The sequence below is a fragment of the Myotis nattereri genome (genome assembly GCF_964212035.1).
Source record: "Myotis nattereri genome assembly, chromosome: 4".
NCBI lineage: Eukaryota > Metazoa > Chordata > Mammalia > Chiroptera > Vespertilionidae > Myotis > Myotis nattereri.
This window is the reverse complement of record NC_138079.1, coordinates 84,881,231-84,888,896: the sequence shown is the minus strand read 5'-3', so window position 1 is coordinate 84,888,896 and position 7,666 is coordinate 84,881,231. Positions and strand designations below refer to the sequence as shown.

General features: G+C 48.0%; 1 pseudogene across 1 annotated transcript; it reads right to left on the bottom strand.

Annotated features, from left to right (window-relative positions):
• Window positions 1-416: 416 nt before the first annotated feature.
• Window positions 417-1,984, bottom strand: LOC308518541 (T-complex protein 1 subunit epsilon-like; annotated as a pseudogene). Its single transcript has one exon. The product of its transcript is annotated as a T-complex protein 1 subunit epsilon-like (transcript).
• Between the last annotated feature and the right edge of the window lie 5,682 nt (window positions 1,985-7,666).

Sequence of the window (7,666 nt, the reverse complement as noted above, 5' to 3'; positions counted from 1 at the left end):
TGTGGGTTTGGCAAGTAATTTAACTTCCCGGTGCCTCAGTTTCTTCAGCTGCAACATGGGAATAAATGGTACCTCCTTATGCAAAGTTTTCAGAATTTAATTGATGTAAATAAAGTACTTAAAACTATACCTGCAAGTCTTGGTGTACATATATGTTACTATGCCTATGATTGTTAGCTATTGTTGTTATTTGTTATTATTATTCTCATGAACTTACCCTTGCTCTTAAAAAACGCCAGACTTTTCCCATGTCCCCCAAGGTCATTCATACTGCTAGCCTCTCTCTGTTCCCTGAACTTTTCAAGTTCTCTCTTTCTCTAACCTTTTGTGTTTTGTTGTTGTTTTATATCACAAGACACCCATTTATTTAGTCACAGTAGTCAGTCCTACTACTACATTGTGTCTTAATTTTTTCTTTATTCTTTATATTCTCTGGACTTATGGATATTATCAATCTTCAAAATCATCCTAACCATTTGTGTAGCAAGAGATATCTTTTGCTTTTTGCCAGTCAAGGTTTCTATACATGTTGCTGCTTCCTGTCCATTGTGATATGAAGCATTGTGCAGTCAATCCCAAGAGCAGGGGTCATCTCCTTCACTTGTCTGGCTCTGACTTCAGTCGTCATCTGGATGGGGTTCATGCCACTCTCCTCAGAAAGGGCCATGGGGATGGCCTCTAGGGCATCCTCGAACGGTCGCATGGCCACTGCTCCAACGCTGGGCGCTTATCTGCTGCTTGGCTAACTGCCAGAGCACAGGGATTTCAGCAGCACCTCCACCATTACCATGGACGAGGTTCCAGATGACACACAAAGCATCATGAAGGGATAGCTTTGCTTCCTCAAGGGTCATATTGTTTCCTCCTCTGATGAAAATGGTTACAGCTCTAGAGTTCTTTCATTGCTCAATAACCAGCATCTTGCCTTTAGGTGTCCCAGATGAGATCTCTTTTACAAGCCCAGCAAAGCCCAGCTTCTCAGTTGTGGGCTCTGAAAAGCCTGGGCTGATCCCTCTCCTGTCAAACCGGCAATAAACTGAATTTCAGGTCCTCCTACCCCATCAACTACAGGCAAGTTGTTCTGAAGAAGTAAATAATTTGCTCGTCGTCAAAGCTCCACTGGTAAATAGCTAGGCGAGTGCCAGTTTCTTTAATTTCCTGAATCATCCCTTTAAACTTCTCCTTTTCATATTTCTGGACGGAGGTCATATCCAGCTTATGCTTCATCTTTGGCTTCAGTGGTCCAAATGGACATGTGAGAATTGCATTCTTAGCATCTTCAACTGGTCTTGGCATTTGTGAGTAACTGAAATTCTTGTCCCCAGTCATGCCCTTAATAGATTCAGTGTTCTCCAACGTCCTGCCCACTTTGCCTTCTACTTTGATGAGCTCAAAGCGTCTATTCTGCATATTTGCCACACGGAGGACGGCATTCAAGGCAATCTCAGCCATTTGTTGGGGACAGCTGTTAACCACTTTGGAGCCCAGCATGGTTTTTGCAGCCTGAATTGGGCTCATTGTTCTTGCTGTCAACAAGGACACTATCACTTTCCTTGTCCAGGTGCAAGATAGCAATGCGGTAGGTTTGCTCATAGCTTTCCGTGATCCTGATCTGGTAAAAGCTGAGGTCCAGCAACTGCTCAGCTTCTTCCAACAAGGCGCCAGCCAGGACAGCCACTCCTGTGGCTCCAGCTCCAATTTCTTCAGCCTGTGATTTGGACAGTTCGGCTAGGAGCTCGGCAAACTGTGATCAACATTTATCATGCTCAAAATGGTGGCACCATCATTGCAGTCACATCGACATCCTCATCCCCTACCACTTGGTCCAAGGGATGTTCTCATTTTTTTTCGCCACAGCCTTTGCTGCCATCATATGAGAATTGAGAGCCACAAGTTCCATAAGAGGAGACTTGCAGTCCTGATCTGTGGTGAGGAGGAAAGGGTGCCCATCTTCATTGAAGGTGAGAGTCCCGACGGACACCATGGTGCAGCAGCAGGAGTTACTTTCCCAAGGTCAGCAGAGATCACCCAGCTTTTGTGCCTTTATTTCCTCATTCTGGAGTGCTCCATCCTCATTCCTTCTTTTTAAAAAAATATATTTTATTGATTTTTTACTGAGAGGAAGGGAGAGGGATAGAGAGTTAGAAACATTGATGAGAGAGAAGCATCAATCAGCTGCCTCCTGCATACCCCCTACTGGGGATGTGCACGCAACCAAGGTACATGACCTTGACCGGACTCAAACCTGAGACCCTATAGTCCCCAGACCGACGCTCTATCCAGCAAGCCAAACCAGCCAGGGCCTCATTCCTTCTGATGGTTATTTTGCTCTTTTTTGGGGTGTCTCTTTAAGTATCACTTCCTCAGAGAGACCTTTCATTGGTAGACTATTATTCAGACTCCCGCACCCCACATGGGGTTAAGGGGTTCATTCCTTCCTAGGTTTATCTAGGAAATTCCCATGTGAGTGAACCCCCACATAGGAAAGGAAGTGAAGTCCCCAGAGAGGGTGTGGCTGGTTGGCCTCCTTCAGGATCATAAGGCAGCCAGTGCAGAGCATGACCTGAACAGAATGTCCTTCCAGAGAAGGCTTGCTGAAGCAAGAGAGCAAAGTGAACATGTGAGATTTCCTAACTCAGAAGAGGAGGTCTGGGCTGGTTCCCTGTTCCTCTCAGAGATTCCTTTGTTGATAGGTTCTCTGGGGAAGACCTCTCTGCTATATGGGGGAAGGGCATTTAGGTAGATCTGAGAGCCAGTGCAAAGTCCCTAAGTCAAGAGTATGCTTGGTATGCTTGAAGTCATGTGTCTAGGGAGGGAGAGTTAGAGTGGTAGGAGGGGAGACCACAAAGATAAAGGGGACCAAAGAACTTTGAGTTTTACTCCCAGTGATATGGGGAGCCACTGGGGGGTTTTTATCAGAAGAGTGATATACTGAGACTTTGGTTTTTAAAAGCTTGCTTTGGCTGCTGTGTTCTGAACATCTGACCCGTTGGTTAAGAGATAGCTCTTTAAAATGTTTGCAGTCTAATAATGGCAATAAGACTGGCACCTACATAACAATACTACATGATAGGAAGTAGCAAATGCAATGACTAACACTGAGATCCTCTCTCTAAAGAGGACAGAGAGATTGATCTCAGTTGGGGTGAAGGGAAGGTGGTGAGTAATAGCAGGTATTACTGAGACAGGACCACTGAGATAGGCCTAGAAGATGGGTGGGATTTGAACATGGAAATATGTTGGAGGGATTGGCATTGTGGGTCCTGGTGTGTGGAACAAAGTGAACCCAGTAGTCCAGTAGCTATCTCCTAGGCCAGTGGGTATCAGACTATGGAACGCATGCCAACCACCATGGAGCTGGTTCATGCCCAGAGACTCTATTTACTTTGTTCACCTACTGTGTGCTTGGCACATAAAAGGAGCTCATTAAATATTTCTGAAATGAGAGGATCCAGAGGACTTGGCTACTGATTGGATGTGGGAGAGGGGTAAAAGAGAAAAAGAAGAGAGAAGTAAAGATGAGCCTGTAGATTATCATAAAGGTTCAATTAAGGAGTGACACTCAGGGGACACAGGAAGTAAGAGAAAGACACAAACAAAGCAAACAAAATACAACTAAGCAAAAGAAAACCAGAAAACAAAGAGCAACTCAACCGGATGACAAGACTAACCACCCAGAGCAGACGGCCGGGGTTCTAGAGCTTCCACCTGTGGGGCTTGGACAGTTGAGTTTTTGTAGTAGCTAAGAACCCCCATCCTAGAGCCAGATTTCTGAGGTTCATGTCCTGGTTCTACCTCCTACTAGTTGTTGATCTTGGACAGATTACTTCACTTCTGCCTGTGTGACAGTTTCCTGGGGTGGCTGTGAGACTAAAGCCAAATAATACAGTCAGGTGACCCTTAGTGACGGGAAAATGTTCTGAGAAATGGGTTGCTGTGTGAACATCACAAAGTGCCCTTACAGAAACCTGGATGGTATCGTCTACTACACACCTAAGCTACATGGTATAGCCTATGGCTCCCAGGCTCCAAACCTGTACAAAACATAAGGTTAAATCAAGCACAAGAGAAAATGATGCAATCAAGAAAGGCAGTAAACACGAGACAATACGAGGCTTTTGCTGGTGTAACACTGCTTGCTGTTTTACAGCAAACTGTTTTTTTACTAAGTAGAAAGAGTACACTCTAAAATAATAACAAAAAGTATAACACAGCAAATACCTGAACCAGGAATAATGGTTTATTGTCATTATCAAGAATTGTGTACTGTACATAATTGCAGGTGCTATGCTTTTATACAAGGGACAGTACAGTAGGTTTGTTTACACCAGCAACTCCACAAACATGTGAGTAATGAGTTGCAGTACAACGTGACGATGGCTATGAGGTCACTCAGCAACAGGAATTTTTAGCTCCATTATAATCTTATGGGCCCACCATGGTATACGCAGTCCATCATTGACCGAAACATCATTGTGGCGCTTGACTGTACTTGCAGTACCCGGCACATAACAAGTGTCTGATACATTTAGCTGTTACTTTTATTGTTATTAGAAAAAAAGGGAGCCCAAGTTCAAGGAGAAGAAGAGTAAGAAAGATGCATGGGGGCTGGGGTAGGAGTAGTGAGCACCATGGACTGTGGCCACAGTTTCCACACACTGGCTCTGTCTGACTTCAAACCTTTGGTCCCAGGACAGAGTGATGGGGCCAGGAAGTCTGAGTGGCTGGGAGGGAGGAGGCAGCTTTTTGAGGTGACAGGGGAGAGAAGAGGAAAGAGAGTTCATGAGGAGAAACAGCTAGACTTTGAGCTCTGAGGAGACCTAGAAAGTAAACAGCCTATTTCCATAGTGAGAGTCCTTCTTGCAGGGAGCCGGACAAACCTGCCTGGCAGGGCAGCAGCTAACCTTCCCGGTGCCTGAGGGTTGCTTGGTGGAAAACACTGCAGGACTGTGATTTCAACCACAGCCCCAGCAGATGGGTTCAATAAGCCACGGTTATTTACATCAATGCAAAGACTGCGTGTATGCATTTCTGGCTCCTGGGGTCTAGAAAGGAAAAGGAACGATTGAAACGAGAAACGTGCTGAAAGGAAAAAATGGACAATCTAACAAGAAATTATGTTTCGCATAATCCCTCTCATCCCAGGGCCTCTGTGAGTTTGGTGAGGGCTTATAGGCGCCCCCCTCCCGCCCCGACACCCCCCGAAGGCCTGACCCATAGCAGCTGGGACCCAACAGGAGGGCCCTGGGAGTCACTTTCCTGCAGCCAGGGCAGGGAAGGCTGGGTGGGAACAGAGGAGAAGCAGTGGAATGTCTCCTGGAATGTGTGCTGGGGTTGGATCCTGCCCCACCCTCCCCTGGCTGCGTGACATTGGGCAAGACCAGAACCAATCTGTGTTTCAGTTCCCACATCTGTGAAGGGAGCCGGGTAATCCAACCTCCCTCGTGGGTGGTTGTGAGGATTAAATGGGTTACAATATTCACATGCTTCGAGCAGCTCCGGGCATTATCAGCGTCCTTGGTGTTAGAGGTGGGGAAGGCCCACTTGGTTCTTTAGTGGAAGGGCCTTCTCTGCATCCTGGACGTTATTGCCACAGCAGCGTCTTCATGGGAGGGGAGCACTCCCAGACCAACATTGCACCGGTTTGTGTTGGGATCTTTCCAGGGGTTGGGAATAGGCAAATGCTGCCTGTAACTATTCCTGGCCGGGGGAGCAGTGGGGTGGGGTGGGTGGGGAGTGTCCAGTTCTTAAGAACACACTGAGCCAACTCAAGGCCCCAGAAACAGGGGCTGGGCCCTGCTTGTTTAACGGGGTGGGGAGGGGGGCATGGAGGCTGGCCGGAGTGCTTGTCAGGCATTTGTCAGGCAGGCAGGGTGCTCTGGTTATTGCTGCGGCTTTACAAACCATGGTAAATTTCTAGCTAACGTCTGCCTGCACGTTCCGGGGAAATGCCCTCTTTCTCTCCAGGCACAGGAGCCTGGCAACTGGCTGCCTTCCCCATGTGAGCGTGCACTTTGGCCTCTTGGCTGTGGCTGTGTCAGAAGCAGTGGGCATGCCCAAGGGAGTGGCTGTGGGGGAAGGAGGCCCGGCTGAGGCTCCATAAATCTCTTAACTCCTACTTTTCTCAGGGGAGAAGAAACACATCAAAAGAGCGTGTAGGGTTTTCCTGGTCTGTAGAGCCCTGGCCAAGGCTCTCAAGGGTTCCTGATGAATCAGGCCTCCCCAGACCTGTGCCAAGCACATGGCTCTTGAGATAAGGCCTGGCAGAGCTCAAGCTGAGCATGTTAAGAGCTCTTGATGCTGCAAAGGCTTCACCAAAGCCTCGCCATGGGAACGCTGCCTCCTGCCAGCACCCCTCCTCAGATCCTGGGCTCTGGGAAGCCGGACCCTGCTATCAGGCCACCTCATGTCACTTGGAACCACTAATGAGCCTGGGATCATTATGCCAAGGTCTGGCCTTTCTCCTCCCAATCCTGGGTGGTAGAAAGGCTTTTATGTGCTTATTTTTTTTTTGCTGGGTAGGGATGTTGGCTCAGCACCAAGTACTCTTCCATTAAGAAGCTCTGTTGTGAGGGTGCACCTGCCTTTTCCAGGTGATAGGGGTTTCTGCTTTGAGGGGTACCAACAAGGTTCTCTAACTCAGTCCTCAGCACTGCCCATCAGGTGACAGTTGCTAATGACCGTTGGCTGAATGGATAAATGCACAGGAGGTGGCTCTTAGGCAGAATAGACCAAATTGGAGAGTGGTACAGAGGAGACCATGGAGGGACAGGGAGTGGGATGAATGAACGCAGCTGCAGGACTGGTCCCACAGGGTAGGGGGACAGGGGAAAGGACAGCCTGCTGTTCAAATTACAGGGCCCAGGGGACAGGAGTAAACTCTGACTCCATCCAGCTGCCTTTAGTTTAAAAAAAATCTCCAAATGCCGGGCTGTGGGCTGCAAAAGGAATCTTGGGAGAGTGACATTTCTTAAAGTTGGGTAAGTGGCAAGGCTTTGGTTCTAAATGATTTATCCAACTGGCAGGAGTCTAGGCAGTACCAAGGCTTTCAGGGCAGGGCCCTCACCACAGAAATATGGGTCTGGCAAGAGTTTGGCACAGAGGGCAAACCCCAGCCATGGTGGCTAGAGTTCAAGGAGAGGTCTTACTATGGACTGAATGTGTGTGTCTTCCCCGATTCACATGTTGAAACCCTCATTCCCAATGTGATGGCATTTGGAGGTAGGACCTCTGGGAGGTAAGATTAGGTTAGAGGAGGTCAAGAGGGTAGGGCCCCAGGATGGGATTATGCCTTTTAAGAAGAGAAAGAGACAAGAGCTCTGTCTCTCTTTGTCTTGTGAGGATGCAGGAGAGGATGGCTTTCTGCAAATAAGAAACCGTATCCTCACCAGACACTGGGTCTGCTGGCACCTTGATTGTGGACTTCCCAGCCTCTAGAACTGCAGAAATAGGTATCTGTTGCTGAAGCCACCCGGTCTGTGGTATTGTGGTATAGCAGCTTGAACCAATTCAGACAGGTCTGGCCCTAATTCATTGTTGATCAGCAGGTCAGCCATGAGAACCAGTCCTGTGGATGGCGCAGGACAGTGGGGATTAGGGAAAGAGCAAGCACATGCAAACTGGACTAGGGCACTGGAGCCAACTGCAGAGTTCACACCTCTGATGT